We start from the raw sequence: 23,338 nt of genomic DNA, 5'->3' as shown, positions 1-23,338 counted from the left end.
AGATGTGGGTGGATAATATACTGCTTTTTTAGCCTCTAAATCTGTGACTTGATTTCCGTGGGGGATTAAATCTGTTAGTTTAGAATGCGCTGAGCATTTTACAACTGCTAGGGTCAATGTGAGATTAGTACTCTATAAGCCTATCCAATAGGGACACATGTTGCACTGGAGTGCTGTCTGTGTGGAGGAAGCCCCTCATTTTCCATCGTGACAAACCTGCATGTACAGTAGATGTCACATAAGCGGAGTCTGAGCATATCGTCACTCTCTCATCCTCAAATCTCTGCAGTGCTCTGATGAGCGCCACTAATACTGCAGCCGGTGCTGCTTACTTTGAGGACAATCTCATGCTTGTTACTACCTCAAATTCACTTTCTCTATTCAATTTCACTACTGCTGCTCCAGTATGCCTTTCCCCAGTTGCCTGGTCAATTTTTGAAGAACCATCAATAAAAAAAACTTTCCCCCTCATGGGGGCATTTTCTCTAACCTGGGGAATATCATTATAATTCTCAGCATACTTTGTGCAATCATGTACATAATCATCCTTTCCTACTTATTCTGCTCTACACATTGCTGGATTTACTGTCTTGAATCTAATAATTTTAATCGCAGGGTTGGAAATCATAACCTTGTACCCCGATGCCCTTTGTTATGGTATGTTATGTAATGTTAGATGAATTTGTAGCACGCACAATCAGCCGAGGGCATCATGCGGTGAGGAGAGGAAAGACAAAGCCTAGAACTGTGCTCTACAACAAAAAAGTCTTCTGGCACGCCTGAACTGAAGATTGTTATGCAGCACCTCTAAGGTCAGAGGCAGGCCATTCCACAATTTGGCTGCTGCGAATGAGAAGGCTCGTCCGCCAACCCGGGCCAGGCACACCTTTGGGATTGCCACCAGATTGGCATTGCTAGAATGCAGCGCCTGTCCCGGCGTATAAGGGTGGAACTTAGATTGGAGATACTCAGCCCCCAGTCCACAGAATGCCCGATGGACAAGGCACAGGGATTTAAACTTAATCCTCTGGGAAACTGCCAGTGGAGGGCCCGAAGCACAGGGCCTCGGTGAGCACTGTAAGGAGAATGTGTTGCCACCCTGGCTGCTAAGTTTTGCAGTATTTGGAGGCAATCTATAGCACCCAGAGGCTGTGCCAGGTAGAGCGCATTACAATAGTCAGTGCTACTAGTAATTAACAAAGCCAACACTATAGGTCATAGATGTATGAGTAGCAAAGGGAGCAAAGGGAGCACTTTCCACAACACCCTGAGCATAAAATGCCCTGTTTTACATACCGCGTTGATCTGAGATGTCATCGATAGAGTGGATGACAAAACAATCCCAAGGTTCTTGATCACCGTCAGCACTTCAGTCTTGTCCCCATTCAGCTTAAGCCATTTCACACTCATTCAATCTGCCACTGCCTACATACAATCATGCAGTTCAAAAGCTGCTGTTGCTTGGCCACAATCGAGTCGGGCAAGATCTGAGTGTTGTTGGTGTACGAATAACAGCAAAAGCTGTAAGAACAGATGAGGTGAACCGCAGCTCAATGTATATGTTAAAAAAGCATAGGGGTCAAGGCGGAGCCCTGCCTGACACCACAAGATAGTGCACAGGGTAGTGAAAGAAAAGAGGAAAGAAAGGAATTGAGTCCTACCGGTTGAGAATTAAACAAACCAGGACAGGACAGGTCCAGAAATGCCTGCTGCCTGCAGGCGGGACAGCAGGACAGAGTGGTCCACTGTGTCGAATGCCGCAGACAGATATAACAGAATAAGGGCACCCACTACGCCCTGGTCCACCAGCATGGTAAGATCATAAACCACAGAGACCAGGACACTCTCGGTGCCATGCCCTGGCCGGAACCCAGACAGAAAATTGTCAAGAAATGCAGAGGTTTCAAGAAAAGAGGAAACAAGAGGTGCTATCAAGGATTCTAGCAATGTCATAGAGAAAGGGAAAAAATGAAAGGAAGAAGAGAGGTGGGGCGAAAGTTAGCCAACAGAGAAGCATCAAGTGATGGCTTCTTCAGGAGAGGGATCACAGAAGCCTGTTTCAGTTAGATGGGAACCAGGCCTCCCTGACATGAAGAATTCACTTCATCCACAACCCAGGGAATCATAGCAGGCATAACGGCTTTCAAAGAGGCCAGTGGAATAAATAGGATCTGAAGATGCCGCAGACTTAAGGTGTTCCACTGCCTGTAGGACTTTGTCAGTCAAGAATTTAGGGAACGTGGTCCAGCTGGAGCTACCAATAGTGGTCAATTCACAAGGGCTGTGGATAGCTGTACCACCCTTACTAGTGGAGATCTTCTCACAAATATCATGCAAAATAAATCTGATAAAGAGTCCCAAAGTGCTTGGGAGGCTGTCAACAAATGAGAGAAACAGGCAGCTGGCAAAAATGACATCACAGAGAAAAGTTCCCTGGATTGGTAATTGCTCAACCTTACCAGAAAAGTAAACTATGTTGATGCTCAAACATAAGAAATGCGCCAGTAGTTCTTAGTCAATTGCAATTTTATTTAATACATCTTGTTGGCCCTTGTTGATGACACATGTTTTGGCTAATTACATTGCCTTTTTCAAATCGGGGCTCATATTGCTTCATTTAAATTTTAATTGCACGCAGTATACAGATTACAGACCATACGTGAGAAAAACATATAAGCATTATAATAACAATGTTACATCACATCATTGGTTTAAAACAAATATTATTGTCCACAAATATATGCATCAAGTACACAGAGATGAGGTTGGTATAGGGGAGGATTAATTAGGATTGGAGAAGTAACATATCACACAGAGATGAGGAGAAAATAATAAACAAAAGTTATTTTACTTGTCTCCTTTCTTTAATATTACAGTTCAATTTGCCATAATAGCGCACTTGAGTTAGGCTGTTACCTTAAAGTCATATTCTTATTTCATTTCTTTTGTAGATTGATTAATTTATTGGGTTAATCCCTGTTAAAAAATATTTTGTTGAATATTTTTTACAATCTTGAATTCACTGAGTAATCGCATCATGTGCTGAATTCGATAATGCTCTGTTCATTATCATTATTGCGTATTTAGGAACTACCTTGCTGGTAATGTCCAGTATTCACCAATATTTGCATGTGGGACCAAAGTTAATGTATCTGTGTGCCAGCTCCATGCATTTTGATTCGTCCCTGTTCCGGCGCTGCCTTACTACTTGTAAATAATTCTGCCAGTTATGTAGAGCTACGCCTTGTGCTTCTGTAAATTTTACATAAATGTTAACAATCTACTAGTAATATGCATTACATGTGTTCACCTATATTTATATATGGAATTAGGTGCAGCGCATGAGGCATCATGCAATTGGATTATCCGTGTTGTGTTTTAAGGCACTCACTTATTGATTTATATGTTGCCCGCTCGTGTTTGCATAGCGAACTCGATTCAGTGCGTTCGGATAATAACATCATTCCATTACCTTGTCAAGGCAGACCTATAGTGACTCCTCTCTCGCATGTATTTTCCTGCTTGTTCACTCTAATTATCTCCTTGAAAATCGAGACAGTCTCTTACCTCCTGATCGCAATTAATCATGTCTCTCGGGTCGGCTGAGTTTCTGGCACGATTAGCATCCTCTTCTAAACACATAGCTGGTTGTTGCTCAGGGCAACGTTTACCATCAAGTCCTTTTTCTATTTTGCATAACTTTACCTTTGCTCGCCACCATGTTAGAGTATAGCACGGCACCTATTCTATTATATGAAACCTCTGTAATACCATTGCGCGAATCGCGCTACTTACCCATTATCAGAACACCATTTCAATTCAAAGTTCTTGAAAGATACCAAGTCATAAATATGAGAGAGTAAAATGGTGTACTTGGCCAATTTATGCCTGTAATTATACTGCCACTCACCTTTTTCAGCATCTTCTCAAACAGTAATGATTGCAATTATTTCCTCCCTTTGGGACACGCATGTAAAGATAGGTTTAACCCATAAAGTGTAAGCAGTCTACAATTATGTTCTCATACATTTAAAGCGCAATTTGAACTGCATATGTACATGAACCAGACACTCGCAATTTTACCAATTCACACGTATTTTCACACATTCTTAACCTTCAGACAGACATATTGTCAATGTTGTGTACTTGTTACAGATATGGTAAGCACAATATGTCTAAAATCTCATATTGAGTGATGAACAAGAGAAAGAGAGTGATGCAACTGTGTCTCCATTCCATTAATTAATCATCAAGATGGCGAATCCTTCAGTTTGCCTTAGTCTTCTAAGTATTAAAGGAATTAGACCATTTCATTGTCCGAATTGAGTACGGTAACTGTAGCATTGAATTTACAAATCTTTCTTGCCTCTGCTTGTCGGAGTATCTTCTCTCTATCACCACCTCTTGCCCCATGGTGGTTTGTAACAGACCAATGAATCTAATGTCCATTTTTTTCAATTGCTAAATCAGTTGCCAATGCATCGCTTAAGGGATTTTGGGGTCCTGACTCCCTATTTTGGCCAAGTGTTCTCTAATTCTAATTCTTAATTTCCTAATGGTGCTGCCAATGTAGATCTTATTGCATACACATATAATAGAATAGACTACAAATTTGGTCTTACAGTTGGTTGGTTGTCCAATCTTAATTGCTTTGCCATTAGTATCCATACACTCTTTCGTTGGTTCATGTGCATATTTGCACGTGGTACAGTCTCCACATTTTCTAAAGCCTGTATTTTGTGGTTGTAGCCATGTCGGTTTCGTAGTATCTTTGAGTTCCGGTAACAGTGATGGGCTCAGTTTGTTCTTCAGAGTTCCTGCTCTTGTAAATATCAGTTTTGGTCCACCCCCCATATATTCTTTTATGTTCTTGTCCAATTTAAGAAGATGCCAGTGTTTTGATAGCACCTTCTAATCTCACTGCGGGTCTCGCTATATTTTGTCACAAATTCTACTTTGGATTGGTTGGCTAAGGCCTTCTTCTTGCCTCCTGGTGCTAATGTTTGTTCTTGTGTCATGTTTTTTTCTTTTTCTGTATGCCTTCCCAATACATTCTTCAGTATACCCTCTTGCTTTGAATCTTGTTTGAAGGAGTTTACAACCATGGTTAAAAGATTCTTGTGTTGCACAATTCCTCCTGGTATGGAAAAATTTGCCAGTCGGGATATTTTGAATTGTAGATTTATGATGACAGCTTGTGGCATAAAGTGTGGAGTTTACTTCAGTCTCTTTTCTAAATGTCTGTGTACTCAGTTCCTGATTTTCAAAATATTGTTAGGTCTAGAAAATTAACTGATTCTGTATTACATGTCCCAGTAAATTGGATAACAAATGTATTGTTATTGATCCTTTCTGTGAATTCCTTAAATTGATCTTCTGTCCTTTTCCAGATGATTGATACATCATCTATAAATCGTAACCACTGGACAAGTTTTTCAGGATATGCTTCATCATTATAAATCACGCTGTCTTCAAATAGTCCCATAAAGAGATTTGCTAGGGCTGGAGAATATTTAGTGCCCATAGATATTCCTTTTACTTGTTTATAGAAATCGTTGTTAAAACTGAATATGTTGAAGTCAAGTCTTAATTTAAGCATTTTCTTGCTCATTTGGATCTGCTGATACATAGAGGCTGAGCCATCCTTAAAGGTGTGTTCCACTGTCCTCATTGCTCAATAATGTTATATGGACGTATATAGTGCCTTTACGTCTAAGCTGGATAGCTTGTAGCCATCTTTCCATTCTAATTTTAGTTTGTAAATAACATCAATGGTATCTTTTAAGTACAATTTTAGTTTGCTTGCCCTTGGCCTTAAAACATGGTCTAAGTATTCCGAGATATTTTCAGTCGCCCATCCTATTCCATTGAGGATCGGGCGTCCTTAAGGTATGTCGTCAAAATGTTCATGTATCTTGGGTAGGAAATACATAATCGGGGTTATCGCTTCTTTAATAAATAGAAAGTTCCTTTCGTCGTCTGTGAGCAATCCACTTCTGTGCCACTTGTTGATGCTTGCCTCTAGTTGTTATACGATTTCATTTTTGGGGTTGGATGCAATCCGTATATAGCAATCGGGGCTCTCAAGGTGATTAGTGGCCATTCTTATGTAGTCTAATCTTTCCATTACCACTATATTCCCTCCTTTGTCTGCCTCATTGAGTACCACCGATTTATCCGATGACACATTTTTTAAAGACTGATACTCGTTAAGGCTTACATTTTGCCCTTGTGACCTTTTTTGTTCCTTTTCATTCAATTTGTACAGATCCTCTGTGACTGCTTTGTAGAAAGTGTCAATAATGTTGTCTTGGGGCAATTGTGGTTGGAATTTCGATTTTGGTTTTAATTCTTTCATTGGCAGTGCTTCCTTTTGTATGTTCAGTTCCCTGAGGATACTGCTTGGTTCAAATGTTGATGGTTCATTAATTGATCTGATCAGATGTATATCTTCAATTTCTTGTATCGTCAAGTCGCTTTGTTCAATTGCTAATGATTTGGGGTAGTTCCGTTTGACTCGGGTTGCAAAAAAATGTTTGAGTTTTAGTTTTCGAACAAATTTAAAAAGATCAATATGGATTTCTATTTTGTTACAGTAGACTGCAGGTGCGAATGAGAATCCTTTGTTGAGTAGGTTCTTTTCATCAGTACTAATTAGTCTCTTTGATAGATTCAAGACTAGATTGGTTCTTACTTGTTCCTGTTGACATCCTTCTCACTGGCTCTTTTGAATCTCCTGTTTGTGGTTTCTTGCATTTCTTGATTTCTTGGGCATAATGTAATTTACAGGGAATTCAAGATCGCTAAAATTATTCAACAACATATTTTTTAACAGGGATCAACCCAATAAATTCATCAATCTACAAAAGAAATGAAATAATAATATGACTTTAAGGTAACAGCCTAACTCAAGTATGCTATTACGGCAAATTGAACTGTAATATTAAAGAAAGGAGAAAACTAAAATAACTTTTATTTATTATTTTCTCCTCATCTATGTGTGATATGTTACTTCTCCAATCCTAATTAATCCTCCCCTATACTAACCCTCATCTCTGTGTACTTGATGCATATATTTGTGGACAATAACATTTGTTTTAAACCAATGATGTGATGTAAATTTGTTGATATACTGCTTATATGTTTTTCTCACGTATGGTCTGTAATTTGTATACTGCGTGTAATTGAAATTTAAATGAAGCAATATTAGCCCTGATTTGAAAAAGGCGGTGTAATTAGCCGAAACACATGTCATCAACAAGGGCCAACAAGATGCATTAAATAAAATTGCACTTGACTAAGAACTACTGGCGCATTTCCTATGTTTGAGCATCAACATAGTATATTATTCCTTGGTGACTTACTGGGCTTTTGTCACCACAACGCTCAGCTAGAACGCGACAGAGATAGCAACAACGTTGTAGAAGTATAGAAAACAGATGTAAGTTCCGTATACAAAACCAATAGCAAGAAACCAAATCAATGTCACCGAACCAACCAGCCTTATAAAAGCCCACCCTGAGATTTTACTATTTTCCTTGGGAACTGGCACAATCGGCAGACAACTAAGAAAGAGATAGTAGGCCAAATGGCGGAATACCTGCTCAACCAACAAGAGGAAACAGCTATTCTTTTCACCAAGAGAGGAGATATGAACCATGCGTTTACATCACTCAATATAAAGAAAAAAGAAGATTTGAGATTGCTGTTCATCAAGTTAGAAAGAGTCTCCAAAAAGGGGATTGACAAGTACTGGGAGATTGTATCATTAGAGAACTATGTAAAGAATGAACATGTACCAAGAGGTCTACATATCCTTATATTTCCAGATTTCACTAATGATAGTGATAAGGACATAGCGGACGTATGGGAGAAAAACCTGAGCAGCAGTTCTAAAAAAATGTTGGAGCTATTGATTGAGCACGTGACAAGAGAACATAAAAGAACAATAGAATTAATTGAGAAAACCAAGAAATTAATTTTGGAAATGAAATCTTTAGAAACAACGAAGGAGAAAAATTATGCAAAAATGCACGAGATACTTAAGATTTATCAGGATGAAATTTAGCTGTGCAAACGAAGGAAATGATATAGAGATGAAAAAAATTATAGAGAAGATAGAGTATATACATTTCAAGAGAAATATAACCAATACTCTAAAACGAGCTCCAAGAATCGTATATGCCGAATACCTCCTTGGCAAATTCTGATGCAGATTCAGAGGGAGATATGACAGCCACGACTAAAGAGGTGACAAATGACCAAGTATCCAATAAGAACAACCAAGGTTTATGAACCAAATCAAGAGGTACAAAAAAGGTACCAGAAACATGACGCAAAAACAGGTCAGTTTTCAGATTCCAAAGGACCAGGTATCAAAACCATCTATACAAGGAGGAGAGGAAGGAGTGGGGTTCTAAAAGTAGGTAAAGCATTAAAGTAGGTTTGTTTGGCTGTCACAATGGCAATGGCACTGTGATACATTTTAGAAAGCTGCTGAAAGAAAGCTTTCTCTCCAGGTCCGTATGAACAGTGCTATTTGCGCTCAGCCTGCCTGACTAGAAGGCGGGAGGCTTTAAATTGCTCAGTAAACCACTGCTCAGAGGGGCGTTCCCGAGCCTGGACTAACTTACATGGGGCTACCTGATTTGCCACATCCCAAAGAATGTCTCAGAGAGAGGAAAAATAAATGGTCGCAGCAGCCCTACACCTATCCACAATCAGGGATGTTAACTGCTGATGGTCCACCAAGTGTCAGTTTCTTCTTCTCCAGGACATGACAGGGGGTTCACTAGTCAATCCTACTGCCCCCAGAATATCAAAAGCAATAATCCGGTGATCAGACCACAGTACCTGCTGCCCCTGAACCACAGAAATACTAACTGCTGGCAAGAAAATAAGATTGAGCATGCATATGGTCACAGAACTGGGCCAATCCATGAGGCAAGAGAGCATTAAACCTCATGTAAAATCTCCCAAAACCACAAAGTTCACATATATCAAGTGAAGGGCAGCTTTTAGTTCTAAGAAAGGATTACAAAAATATAAGACAGTAGCCTGGAGGTCCATATATCAAATTAAAATGCCACAATATGGAAGCCGACACAGTGGGGCATACTAGCAGTGCTTCCAACTTTAACTCAACGACTAAGAGTATCATGGAAATATGGAGGGCTGAGATGCATATTACCACACCCCTCCACCCCCGGATGGATCGACATCAAATTCAAATGAATGATATTGAATCCACCCGGAAGTGTGTGGGAAAAGGTCAGAGTGGATGTCTCTGTAAGCTAGGTTTTGGTAACAAAGACCATTTCAGGGTGGGTTTTGGCTAGTAGTTCTTTGTGTGGTCAATGTACTTTTAGGCTTCTCTAAAATTGCAAATATTGCATGCTCTACAAATAACTTTATTGCAAATCCCATTGTTATACTTGAAGCCTTTTCAACTGCAAATGCAGCAATAGCTAAATATTGCTCACAGGGTTAGTGTCCCTTAAAAACTGGATCTAAAATCCCACTGTAATAAGGCAATGGTTTGTGTCCATGTCCTAATGGTATCTTCTGTGTAAGGACTGCTGTCATGACTTCTCCATTTGAATGGGAGAATAAACAGCATTCTTCATTGTCATCTGGAATACCCAACACAGGGGCAGTACTGATTGCGTTTTTTAATTCTACAAACCCTTCAGTCAACTTGTTTGTCCATGTTATAGTGCTCTTATCTACCTGTGCTTCTTTAAGTCCTTTTAAAAGTGATAGAATATATGTGCTATAGTTGAAAACCCAGGCCCTGCAATAATTTCATAAGTATAAAAACGGTTGCATTTCCCTCACTGTTTTAGGCGCCAGGGTTGTAATAATTGCTTCTGCTCTTACAGATGCCCCTTTTCGCCCTTCATGAGAAATCAACTGCCCTATGTACAAGACCTCTTCCTGAAAATATTGTAATTTCTCCTTGTCTACCTTATATCCTTTCTCTGAAAATATAGTCATGAATTTAGCTGAGCCTTCTCTACATCTTTCTTCGGTCTCACTGCACAACAAAATATGATCCAAGTTGAATTTGAATTGGACATTACCCAGGTCGATCTGGAGGTCTTGGTTGACGATCGAAAGGGACTCACAATACGCTTGGGTCAAAAAAGTATGTTTTAGGCACATATTTCTACATGAAAAGGAAGCTACATCTTGTGAGTCTGAATGAAGGGGAATCGAGAAAAATGCATTTTTTAAATCGATAACTGAAATATTTGGCCTTAGATGCAATGTTACACAGTATTGTTGCAGGATTTAGAATTTAAGGAAACTCAGCTTCGATTATATTGTTTAGGGGCGAAGGTCCTGAATGAATCTCCATCAGTCCCCCTTTGATTTCCTCATGGGGTACACAGCCGTGTTAGATGGTGAATCTGATGACACCAATATAACTTGCAGAAATGGTCTTAAGTATACTTTCATCTACCCCCCTAAACATGGGATATTGCTTTGCTTGTGGTAAAAGAGCTCCTGGTTTTAGCTAAATGTTTACTGCACCTATCGATTTTAATAGTCACACATCATATGGGCTTGGGGTCCATAAAATGTTTGCTACCTTCTCTAAGTCTTCCTGAAAGAATGACGGTCTTCTCTTTACCAATGCCATTCTCTGCAGTATTTCTTTATTTTTTACTTTGATCCAATAAGTAACACTTATGAAAAACACTAGTTCATCATCAGAGTAGTTATCTCTAAACAGTTCTGTCTGTCAAATATGTCAATCTATAGCCCTCACTCAGTGCTATCACCGTCCTCCATCCTCTTCCATTATCATCTGTCCCGTGAAGCATCACCCTTTCTTCTCTGAGCACTGCTGCTTCTAACTCTAACGGAATAATCTGCCCTTCCTCATCATCCATGGGAGTATCTGGTCTAAACAAGAATTCATCAGGTATTCTCAATAGTTTACCTACTAATCTGGGTAACTATGACAATAAGATAGTCACTCCATACAAAAATACTTCTGGATATAAAGGAACTCCTTGTAATGCTTTCCGGCCTGTAAAGGCTAAAACAAACTCTCCCACATTAATATAGTGTATCCATGGAGTAGAGCACACTGTTCCTTCATCAGTGATAGGTATTGTCATAGTAAGCTTTGTCAACAGATCACGTCGTAATATGTTAACTGGCATCTGCCTAGAATATAATAATGGCATTGACATGTCCTGTTCTCCTATAGTGTTTGGCAATTTGTCTGTAAAAGGAACTAAACTCATCGCCCCAGAGAATCCCTGAACACTCCTGGCAGTACATGACATTGGGTATTTTCCCTTGCGGACACAAGAACCAGGGGCTAAAGTATCTACTAGAAATGTTAATGTCTTGCCTCCTATCATTACCCTGGCCCTTGGTTCATGTTGGGGGTCTGGTGTCACTGATAGTACTGTACACATCAGGTCACTCTGTGGGCTGGCCTATTGTGGATATAAATTCATCCCCATAATTGTGAAAGGATTACCTCCTATCACAGTCACACTGCCCAACTTGGGTGCGGGTGCCTGTCGGGCTCCTGGGGTCATGTTCCATTGTGGTGCCATAGACTGCTGTTTCTGGACTTGCTGTGGTTGTGCCTGTTGTGTTTGCATGGGTACCTGTTGTGGTTGCCCTTGTGGTGATTGCATTTGCAGCAGTGATGGCTGCATTTGTTGAGGTTGCAGCGCACATGTCTAAGCCTGTTTGTGATCTTGGGCATAATATCCCTGTGATTCTGTGTTATATTGTGGAGCATACCCTATCCCCCCTCTTGGAGCTTGCCAATTCTGTTGCATGCCTCCTCTACTTCTGCATGTCCCAAGTATGTGTTCTATTCCTCCGCAATTCCAACATTGCTGTGGCTGTCCTCCATTAAATACTCCTCTTCCCTGAGAGTATTGAAATCCACCTTTCCCAACTCCTCTAGGCCCATTAACTTTTCCTCTTGGTCGGAAATTGTACCTACTGTGGTTTGTGGGATATCTTGTGTTATTCTGCTGTCCTGCCTGCATCTCCTTTGTCACCTCTCCTTCATTACTCGTCAATAACGCTCTCTCATGGATATTTTGGACAACTTCTTCTAGACTAAGTTTGCTTCCTCCTGCCTTCTATTCTCAGCTTTCTTTTTATTCTTCTCCTGCATTAATCAGCAGTGATGCACAATTGTTATTTGTATTTCTGGCCATAGCTTTGCTTCCATTACCACCTGTTTTTTCAATTGCTGTTGTAATGGCTCGGGCAGCCCCTGGGACACAATGTAATAAAATAATGCCAACAATTTATCTCACTGTTCACGAGTCTCCTGCTGCCATTTATCGTGAATATCTTGAATGTAAGCAACAGAGTATTCATGCTTCTCCATTTTACTAGTCATAATCACACCCATATTTGGTGCATCGTGGTATTGTTCTTTGAGCACCCGCCATTCGTCTACTCTACAATAATTAAATGGTGCTCCATTGTGTGTCGTGTTTTGCACAGTCACACCTGCGCATCCTGCTAATTTCCAAATGTCATCAGCTCTCCCCCTAGGATAACTCGTAGCAGCCCTTATATGTCATCTATTGCTAACACTATTCCTGATTTCATTCTCTCTAATTTATAAATCTATTTTCCCACACCAGAAGTCAAACTCAGCAATTTGCACCTTAAATTATCTTTATCCATCTGGAGCCATGGTATATATTATGGTCGTCCTCCCCCTTCTACAGTAATGGGAATTGTGAAAATCCTGGTCTGTAATCATACTTGCCCACACACCTCATTTTCAGGGCAGAGCTAGCCTCACACATGTGTCTCCTTCCTGGTAATAATCTTAACCTATATCCCCTGCAATACATGATCATGCTTTTGGTCGCTTAGTATAGGGTTGTTGGTTCTGGTGTCCTTTCTTTAGGGTTCTCTAAATCTGGGCACTATGGTTTTATGGCATAAATATTCTGTTTAATCGTCTTTTAATCGCCTTCTCCTGATAATTTCTTCTTCTCTTCTTCTCATCTCCCTCAATTCATCTCCCTCTTGCCTTCGTGGCAACCTATGTACTTTCATTCTTTGGGCGTCTATCTCTTCTTGTTTCTTCTCAACTTATTTCTCCTTTTCTTTCCTTGGCTCATATCGTCTTCATTCTTCCCTTTGCTTGCATTCTTTTTCCCTCTCTTCTTTATATGCTCTTTCATCTTCCTTCTCCTTCTTTTCTCGTTCTTCTCTCTCCTCTCTTTCTCGAACCCTATCAATGCCGTTATTGTCTAGCATTAGCAATATGTGTCCTCTCATCCATTTGTTCTGTGCTATTGTTATTCACTTGACGTTATCCTTTATTTATTTCTGTTTCCCTGCTTCTTCCTCTATCTCCATTTCTCTATCTTGTCTATCGTTTCTCTCATCACGCTGTTTACTTTAATCACATGTTGATATATCTTTGAGACCTCTGCATTTGCTCTCTTCCGCATTATCCTCACTACTATAAGCGGGGGGTGCATACGTTGGATTAACATACCACACCACAACTTTAAATTCCTTTAAAGGGCAAAATCCCTTCTCCTCTGTATCTGCGCTATTCTCTTCAGGAGGAGCAAGGGGAGCCAAAGACATTGTATCCAACCCTTTATGCTGACTGAGCATCCACTGCCTATAGGCTGGATCTTTTTTCCCACTCTGATACTTTTTCCACAGCTCTAAAAATGCCAACCTTTTCTGCAACTTATATGTGGCATGCAAGTATGTCGTCATATGTTGCAATACAGTTTTTGACAGCGAGCCCTCCTGTGGCCACAGCATGAGTGTGTTAATATTCATGCCTCAAGCCCATTCCGAATTATATTTCTTTATATTTGCTATATATCTTGGCAATGTCCTACACAAATGTAAATGTGGTGTATCCGCCATGATGACGCATCGGTTTCAATCGTCAATACTTACATTTTTTTTTATACAATTCTTTATTTTATCACATATACTATGCTGGTTCATTGGCACAGGTACCGTCAATCACTGTATATGATCCCAAATCATGAAATATTTCCACTGCTCACTTTTTTTATTTTTAAAAATCTATACGATGATGTTCTATTTGCTTCTTCGTTTACACTTTCTATCAACTTGTATTATCTGGTTCTTTATTATTTTTAGAGTCTCTTCTTTATTTATATATGAATTTCCTTTTTTTTTCTGCCTGATAGACGTCAATCTCCTGATCCAAAATTTCACCAATCTCTTTTATTTTTTACTATCATTCTATATTGATTAGTCGAGACACAACAAAAGATTTATATCAACATTTGTATAACTCCATTCATATGCACTTTTTAAATGTTAATGCGTATGCCTTCCTTTACTATCTTGGAGTTTGATACGCACTCTTCTGCGGTCTTGTCTCAGGAATCCCTAACACCCTTTACTTTAGTGTGTACCCTTCTGTCCCCTTGGAACCAGGAATCGAGGTATTTACTTCTCTTCATAATCTCCCTAAAAAATCCCATTACTTTTTATACCTATTATTTACAACACAATCCCTCCTTTTATTTTTGCAGCTTTCGTTGTTCTACTAACATCTGTGACTCAGTTCAAGTCCTCCGTCGACTCTCCCTCATTCGACCAGTTTGCCTTCTGTCCATGGGCCACCCATGGACACGGGGCAGGAATTTCATCAAAAGGGGACCTGCCGACCAAATCTTCTTGCACGTGACTCTGCACGCCTATCTCCACAGGAAGCTCTGCGGTCTTCTGGCTAATGGCCGGAGCAGCCAAGCGTGCGGGGGTCTGGATCTGGCCTAGATCGACTAGATCATGACCATCCGCACTGCTACCAAATGTGCTCTAGCAACTTGAAGCGTCTTTTGTGCTAGATGGAATTACAAATAATGATCTCAGACTCAAGGAATATGGAAAAGCACTACTTTATTGTCATTTAATAAAGTAGGGAGAACTCACAGACATCGGACTGATGCTTGCACACTCACATAGTAGCTTGATTACTTAGAGGTTTTATAACCCAATATGTGTCATCTGTGACATCATTCTTTGTGGCAAAATGCAAAACCTATTGAGGAAAGGTATTGTTAAAGGCAAAATATCTACTCATAGACCATATAAGGATTAGTAAGTACATCATTGGCTCAGCCTTATCTGTAGGGCACACCTTGCACTACCATCTGAATACCTATAGTACTGATTATATCGGACAAAATAACAGTGGATTGCTCTATCCTACATTGCACATTAGGTTGTCCCTCAACCCCACTGATTGGTTAGCATACTATCCCAACCTTGAACTTTTGGCTCTCTAGCAGCACATACATGAAACAAAATTTAGGTGTTTGAATCCTGTCAGACTACTCCCCGTTTTCCCAATTAATCCATCATCTCTCATCAGTAGGCCAGTCTCCAAAGTTTTCCTTTTGTAGTTGACCTTGTTGCCTGCTTGCTGTCCAGGAACATTCAAGGGAGTGTGATCACATCACTATCTTAGCTTGAGGCTCTTGTGAATACCCATTGTTTTCAACTTCTGAGTCAAGTATGAAGAGACCACGAATTTGTCAATTTCAGCCTTCAATTTATTGTTATTTGATTTAATTATGCATAGTTTTGTCGCTCGTCTTGGCCTCTAGATACAAACTTGCTCACTCTATCTCACATGAACTTTATATACTTTTAAGTGATCAGCAGTTTGGTTCTCGCAGATGTTTCCCTCTTCCATCTATGAAGAATGTCCCACATTCAGAGCTTATCTATGTACTCCCTTTGTGCTCTGTGCTTATCCCTTATAATAGCATCCTCAATTCTGGACCAACCTTGACTCATCGTCGGCTCTGCACACGGAGCTGTTCTTCTGCATCTCCTGATTCTGAAGCCTTGGTTTGTCTCAGAGGTAGCTTGGTTGAATTCAACATGATCCAGCATACATTTTCCTATCAGGGATGTCATTGCCATGTTATATATTCCTCTATTGCAAGCCTCAATATGTTTCCTTTCAACCTTTTGTTACTGCGTATTTACAGTTATTGGTCAGTAAGTTACTTCATCTTCTTTATTTCCACGATTACTTTAGTTGTTTCTCTTGCTGCTTCAGTTACATCATTACTCTTAAGTATTTTCATATAATTTCAGAATACGTTCATATATCTTCTTTACGACATCACTCTGTCCTCATCAGATTTCACTTTAACGTACATCCCTGTTGCCCATAGGTGCGTTCTAACATCCTTGCATGCGACATCCTTCCATGTGGCATCCTTCCACACTGCATCCTTTCATGCTTTCATTACGAGGGTACATTCTGTATGGCTGTTTGAGTGCATAACGTCTCTCATCCACTCGATGCAGTATAGGAACGATACAGGGGGTCTCATGTACTGCTCTTCTCCTGCGGTTCCAGTATGATGGCAGTGAAGGGGCGGGAACTACTGAGAATGTGTCAACCTGCTTCTCTACAACTTGCTTCACGGCTCTGCTGTAAATTCTAGGAACTGCCCACATGGTTATATGCTAGTTTGAAAGGGCATTTGGAAGGTTCCCTTTTCTGATCAGTGATATGCTTTGTTCATTCTGCACTGACTCTAAAAGCATGGAGACTTTCACCAACTCCACCTCTATCCCTCATTCACTTTCTTACCTGTAAAAATCTTTAATGGGCATTTATCCTTTCTCCTCCTTTGCCCTCTACCCACTCTTCTGCCTTAATCTATTCTCTCGTAGACCAGGCTCTAGGCCTCCTTAGAGGGGGAAGAACATACGGATCTGTGGTCGAGGATTTACACTTTTAGAACACTTCATGTTGCATGCATCTAACTGATTGAGCCCATTATGGTTATTATGAATGGATGTTCGCAGGCTTACTCAAGCAAAGGATATCAACCCTTTTGTACATTCCTTTATCTTTCAAGCAAATCATTGAGAAATGTGTAACAGTTTACATGAGGCCAAATAGGAATATCTATTTCTGGCCAGTCAGACCCATGCACAACTGAAGATCAAATACTTACAAATGCATCACCCAGTTATATGGTGTGTTATTTGCAGAGGAGTCTTTACTCTGTACAACCGCCACATGCACTGCACTAAACGTTTGGTTGAATTGCTGACTGCTCATATAACCACTTCCATCAAATGTAATACTACATCCCCATTCTGACCACTGTGAGGATCTAACAGCACCACTGATAAGGCGTATGAGCCCTGTGTCCCAACTTGTATTACATTGATTTTGAAGTGACATTGGAATATTGTGCGCTAGACAGATACATGGATACATCAATAAAATGTGTCACAGCAAGGGCACACAGGTCCAAAGGTATACACATAGTGGCTGCAGCACCCTATCAAAGATGCCTGGGTACCAACCTGCATGAGTAGTATAATTGCCCCCCCACATCCTCAATGTCAGGAGGGACCTGAAGATCACCCCTGCAATTACCTATTGTTCCACTCAAACGTTTTTTACTCCCTTCCATGATACCCTCTTCCCTGCTCATTCTACCCACCTCTGCTACCCTGGCACCATACATGTAACCCCTGGTAGTGCCTGTACGTGCAGTTCTCCAGTGCTTCTCAGCTATGTTTGCACTTAATATATCTGATCCATACATGCATATGTTGGTTAGAATGGAAGACACAGGAGGGGTGGCAGACGAGTCTAGAAATACATTATAAAATGGGGAAATGACTAGTCCACTCTACAACACCCCCCTGTGAAAGCATGCTGTCTTCACCACTTTTTAAAGGGCAGTGCACACTAGATATACTTACTGCACTCTGGCCACCAAATCCTCTTATGTAACATTTCTGTGGTTTCAAAAACACTACATAATCATGAATTATATCCACCAATATGATTTTGACATACTGCACTTTTGTATGAAATTTTGTTTCATCTACTATGGTTTGTAGGTAACTCAGAAAAAGTTTTAAAAAACCCAGCAAGAGTGGTATTTGGATGGTTTTAGCACAACCACAGATGAATAGATTTCACAAATATAGACCATGTGATTTATTTGGGGGGCCGTCTCTTTTGCAGCCAGATGCATTGTCAATCAAATAGCCACTATCCATCTATGGCAGTTCTAACACAAAATTGACCAAATGGCAGAGAAGCAATCAAAAGACATGCGAAGCAGAGTATGCCCCAGGGTCCGACACTGCCTGCTACGTTATTCAATATTTACATGGAGCTGCTAAGAAATCTAGTTGAGGGATCGGGTGTCACCATGCACCAGTATTCTGCTGACACACAATTAAATCTCAAGGTGTCATCTTTGGCAGACTTGCACTGTCTGGGGGACTGTCTGGTGCCATAGGAGACAGGGTGTCCTTGCACTCTTGCAGGTTAGATACTCAAAGGACTGAGTTTATATTGCTTTCTTCACCTTCTGCTTCTCATTCTTTGGTGCAGGCATGGTTAACCCCTGTGTTCTTTCTGGGGATCTCCCCTACAGATGTTTGCTTTCTAACATCGATTCCAACTCTCCTTCTGTTCTCATCCTCCTTGATCTGTTCTCCTCCTTTGAAACGGTCAATCACACCATCCTTATAAATTGGCTCTGTGATACCCTGGGCATTAGGGACTGTGCACTGGATTTGTTGACCTCTTTTCTTTCAAATAAGCCCTCCCAAGTGCAATTTGGCCCTTTTCTCTCCTCTACTTCATTTTCTACTTGCAGTGTCCCTCAGGGCCCAATCCTCTCGCTGTGGCCTTTCAACATTTACCTTTCCTCTCTTGCCCACCTGGTCTCCACCTTCTCTCCTCACATCCAGTACTATGCTGACAACACAAAAGCTGTCCTTTAAGATTCTGTCCCCTTCCTCCTCTTCTTCTCTCATTCCCAACTGTCTGACTGCTATTGAGGCATGTTGTGCTTCTAATGATCTCTGCCTTACCACCAGTGAGACTAGGATCCTTCTCATTGGGACCCCTGCCCCTTCCTTTCCTTCTACTCTTTGGCCGCCCTCCCAGGCCCTCTCCCCACACCCTAGTGTGAGGCCAGAAACCTGGGCGTTATCTTTGACTCCTCGCTCTCCTTCCTACCTCACATCTCTGAACTTGCTAAGAAGGCCCACTATCAGCTTCATCTTCTCAGAGGCATTGTTCGTTTCCCCACCTTCCCTCAGAAACTCAATGTCTCCAAGAGCTCTGGTCCTCTCCAGGCTGGACTACTGCAACATCCTCTTCCTTAATCTTCCTCTCTGCTCCCTCTGCCCTCTTCACCTAATCCACAATAGGTCTGCAAGAATTATCTTTGGCCTCAAGCCCAAGAGCTGCATTTCTCCAGACCTAAAATCTCGCCACTGGCTCCCAGTGGTGGCAAGGATCAAATTAAAGACCTTTTGCGTCATTCACAAGGCGTTCTGCAGCCTGGAACCCTGATACATCCAACTCTCTCTCCCTAAATACCTCCATTCTAGAGTACTTCGATCCACTAGTTCCAACCATGTTAGACGCTTCTCCAAGCAGAGAGTGGGGGGTAGATCTTCTGTTTGGCAGGACACGCCCTCTCAAACGGCCTCCCTGCCCATCTTTGACTTGAGCCAGATCTCCTTAAGTTCTGGAAGCTCCTCAAGACATTTTCTTTTCTCCTTCTCCTTCCCTCTTCTCTCAAGAATTCCTTGCTCTACTCTTGTACCTCTGAAATCTGTTTTGAACACTGCAGCATGCCTGGTAGTGGGACCCAATAAATATGAACCTATTACCCTTATTGTAGTTCATTTCTGTGGTTCTCTATCCACTATTAAGTTCCTGATGTTAGAAGATTGGACATTGCTCAATTAAATGGCCACAATGCTCCCACCAGTCCTCAGCATCTTCCCATTCGTGTCTGGAATTCTCTTCCAAGGTTCGGATGCTCCTAGCCTCTTAAGTTTTTGGAGAGCAGTGGAGATGCATTTATTTAGATTAGCTTTTTGTGTATAGGGTTTTTCATGGAGCTACTGTTTTTCTTCTTATATCAATAGTTGTCTTTATGCATATATTCTATTTTCTATTGAATGTAAAGTCCCTTGCTGTTGGATGGGTTTTTCTTTTTGTTTTAGTTTTTGCATTGTAAATCACCCCTCTACCTTCAGGTGAGGATGTGCTCAAGACATAAACTAAATAAATAGATAATGCACATGTTCTGCAACTTAGGATTTATGGTAATTAAATGTTACAATTTCAGCACTGTTCAGTAGATTTTATAATTATTTGATGAGACAGATGGATGTAGAAAATATATGTTCTCACAGAGAAAATAAAAAGTCTCTGGGTTGACAACTCATGTCAGATTATTCTATTCACAAATGGAATTTTCAAATGAAGTTTATTGTATTAAGAATGCAGATAACCTTTTCATGAACAGTCCCTAATCTGAAGGTGGCTGAATTTAAATTCCTACCTCCAGAAGGAATAGGCAGGTAAAGGTAAGGTAAGCTAAGGTAAAACGGTATTGTAGGGCTCCCTTCTGCCAATATGGTCATCCTTGTTGCATGTGTCTCTGTAAAAAATGTTGCACTTGAGAGCGTTAGTGGGATAGTTGGAGAGGCCGATGCAGACACCTGCGGAAGTTGGGAGCACCTGATGCCTGTGTGGCATCAGGGATTCTCTGTCTTCAGGGGAGAATTCAAAAGCATTGGCAAAGCCAATATTTTTGGCAATTTATTTTTACTATAGTGAAGAATATTAATGATGTTTGAAAATTGTTTTGGCCAAACATGTCTTTAAAGATATTTCTTTTTATATACATGCAAAACATTAAGTATGACAATGAAAGTCTGAATATGTATTTTTTATTTTGAAGAATAGTAAAAATGAATGTGTTTATTTCATTAAAAATGTATATTTCTTGTATACATGATAAACATACCTTTGGATATGAAAGCTTGAAGTTATTCTACTAAATTAAATGTTTTTCCAACATTTAAGTTTGTTTGTAATTTAGTCAATCAGTTTATTTATTGTAATATTGCTCCATTATTTCACATTTAAACAACAAATTGTTTATTATAATGTCATCAACATTGTCAATATCTGGTTCCATACATAGGAAATCCAACAGTGTATTATATGATATGCCTATTGATTGTAGAGTTTCATTGTTTATAATGTGCATTGTTAAGGTGAATGTGTCCACTCCACTGTGTTCCAATCCAATGACTTCAATGTTGATGACTTCAGAAGGTGCCTCTGTCATTTGTTTATAATAAAGTTGTAATGTAATATGTTGTTTCTTGTTGTGTTCAGAATGTGTTCTCTGTTGAAAGATCCAACCGTTACATGTGTAATATTTAAGTAGTCTCCTCATACAAATTTGGTTTATGCTGCTTCATGCCACAGCATTACTTTCATGGTGTCACTTGAGTTTTTTTAGTGTGATTGTTCTGAGGTCTGTTGGAACTTCACTGATTGTTACAATCCGTATTGATAGTACTGAAATAATAAAAGGTGACACATATACATTTTAAGGGGGTAATTCATAGAATTCGGCGCACAAGTGGCGCATGCGGCTGGCGCACAGTGTGCGCGTGTGGCAGTCTACGCCAGCCGCTTGCGCCAAAACCCATTACAGCGCACAGCGTATTCATGGAGTTCAACATTCATAACCAGTGCGGCACAGAGTGGCGCAGCGACCCTGCAGCAGCGCCAGTTACGCCCGCAACCCCGCCCCGTGCGCCATGAACAGCGCACAAATCCAGCACATGGCGCAAAGGCCAGTGGACCAGCATACAGTCCCCCAACCACGAAAACGTGTGTAAAACTTCCCATGCACACCCCAGAATACACGTACCCCTCCCGTGGCAGCGAAAACGTGTGTAAAACTCCCCACGCACCCCTCTGAATACACGTACCCTGCTCACGCCAGGTAAATAGCATAGAAAAAGCACCCCCCCTCTGGCGTGGGCTAGCTGTGGGGCATGCCCAGGGTGGATGGGGTGCCTACGTGTATTTGGGGGGTGTGCGGGAAGAATCACACGCGATAGGCCTTGTGCGAGCGGGGTACATGTATTTCAGGGGTGCGCGGGGTGTTGCACACGTGATAGCCCTTGTGTGAGCGGGTACGTCTATTCTGGGGGTGCGCAGGAAGTCTTACACGCGATAGGCCTTGGCCGAGCGGGGTACGTGTATTCTGAGGGGTGCGCGGGAAGTTTTACACGCGATAGGCCTTGTGCGAGCGGGGTACGTGTATTCTGGGGGTGCGTGGAAAGTTTCACACGCGATAGGCCTTGTGCGAGCGGGGTACGTGTATTCTGAGGGGTGCGCAGGGAGTTTCACACGCGATAGGCCTTGTGCGAGCCGGGTACGTGTATCTTGGGGGTGTGCGGGAATTTTTACACGTGATAGGCCTTGTGCGAGGAGGGTACGTGTATACTGAGGGTGCGCGGGAAGTTTTACACGCGATAGGCCTTGTGCGAGAGGGGTACGTGTATTCTGAGGGGTGCGCAGGAAGTTTCACATGCGATAGGCCTTGTGCGAGCGGGTACGGGTATCTTGGGGGTGCGCAGGAAATTTTACACATGATAGGCCTTGTGCGAGCGGGGTACGTGTATCTTGGGGTGTGTGGGAATTTTTACACGTGATAGGCCTTGTGCGAGCAGGGTACGTGTATACTGGGGGTGCGCGGGAAGTTTTACATGCGATAGGCCTTGGGCAAGCGGGGTACGTGTATTCTGGGGTGTGCGCGGTGTTGCACACGCGATAGGCCTTGGGCGAGTGGGGTACGTGTATTCCGGGGGTGCGCGGGATGTTGCACACACGATAGGCCTTGTGCAAGCGGGGTACGTGTATTCTGGGGGTGCACGGGAAGTCTTACACGCGATAGGCCTTGTGCGAGTGGGGTACGTGTATCCTGGGGGTGCGTGGGAAGTCTTACATGCGACAGGCCTTGTGCGAGCAGGGTACGTGAATCTTGGGGGTGCACGGAAAGTTGTACACGCGATAGGCCTTGGGCGAGCGGGGTACGTGTATACTGAGGGGTGTGCGGGGAGTTCCACACACGATTTCGCTTGGTGAGTGGGGTACGTATATTCCTGGGGTGCCCCAACGCGAATTGACAGTGTGTGTCCTCCCAGGCGTGCCCTCTCCCCCCTCCCTAGACCCTGCAGGCAGCCCACAACACAGGGGACTACCCTGCACCCCTGGCCATGCCCCGCAGGCAGCCCATCCACCCTGGCCATGCCCCCCAGCCAGCCCACATGTCACCATGCACAAGTGAGCACCGACACATGTCCCCCTGCACTCCCACCCACCCAGCAGTGACAAGCACCTGCCAGCAGGCCCCGACTCATGTCCACTTGCACCCTCACCCACCCAGCAGTGACAGACACCTGCCAAAAGGCCCCGACTCATGTCCCTGCACCCCCG

The sequence above is a fragment of the Ambystoma mexicanum genome, chromosome 3q, assembly GCF_040938575.1.
Source record: "Ambystoma mexicanum isolate Mex_15411 chromosome 3q, UKY_AmexF1_1, whole genome shotgun sequence".
NCBI classification, from domain to species: domain Eukaryota; kingdom Metazoa; phylum Chordata; class Amphibia; order Caudata; family Ambystomatidae; genus Ambystoma; species Ambystoma mexicanum.
This window is presented reverse-complemented; position numbering follows the sequence as displayed.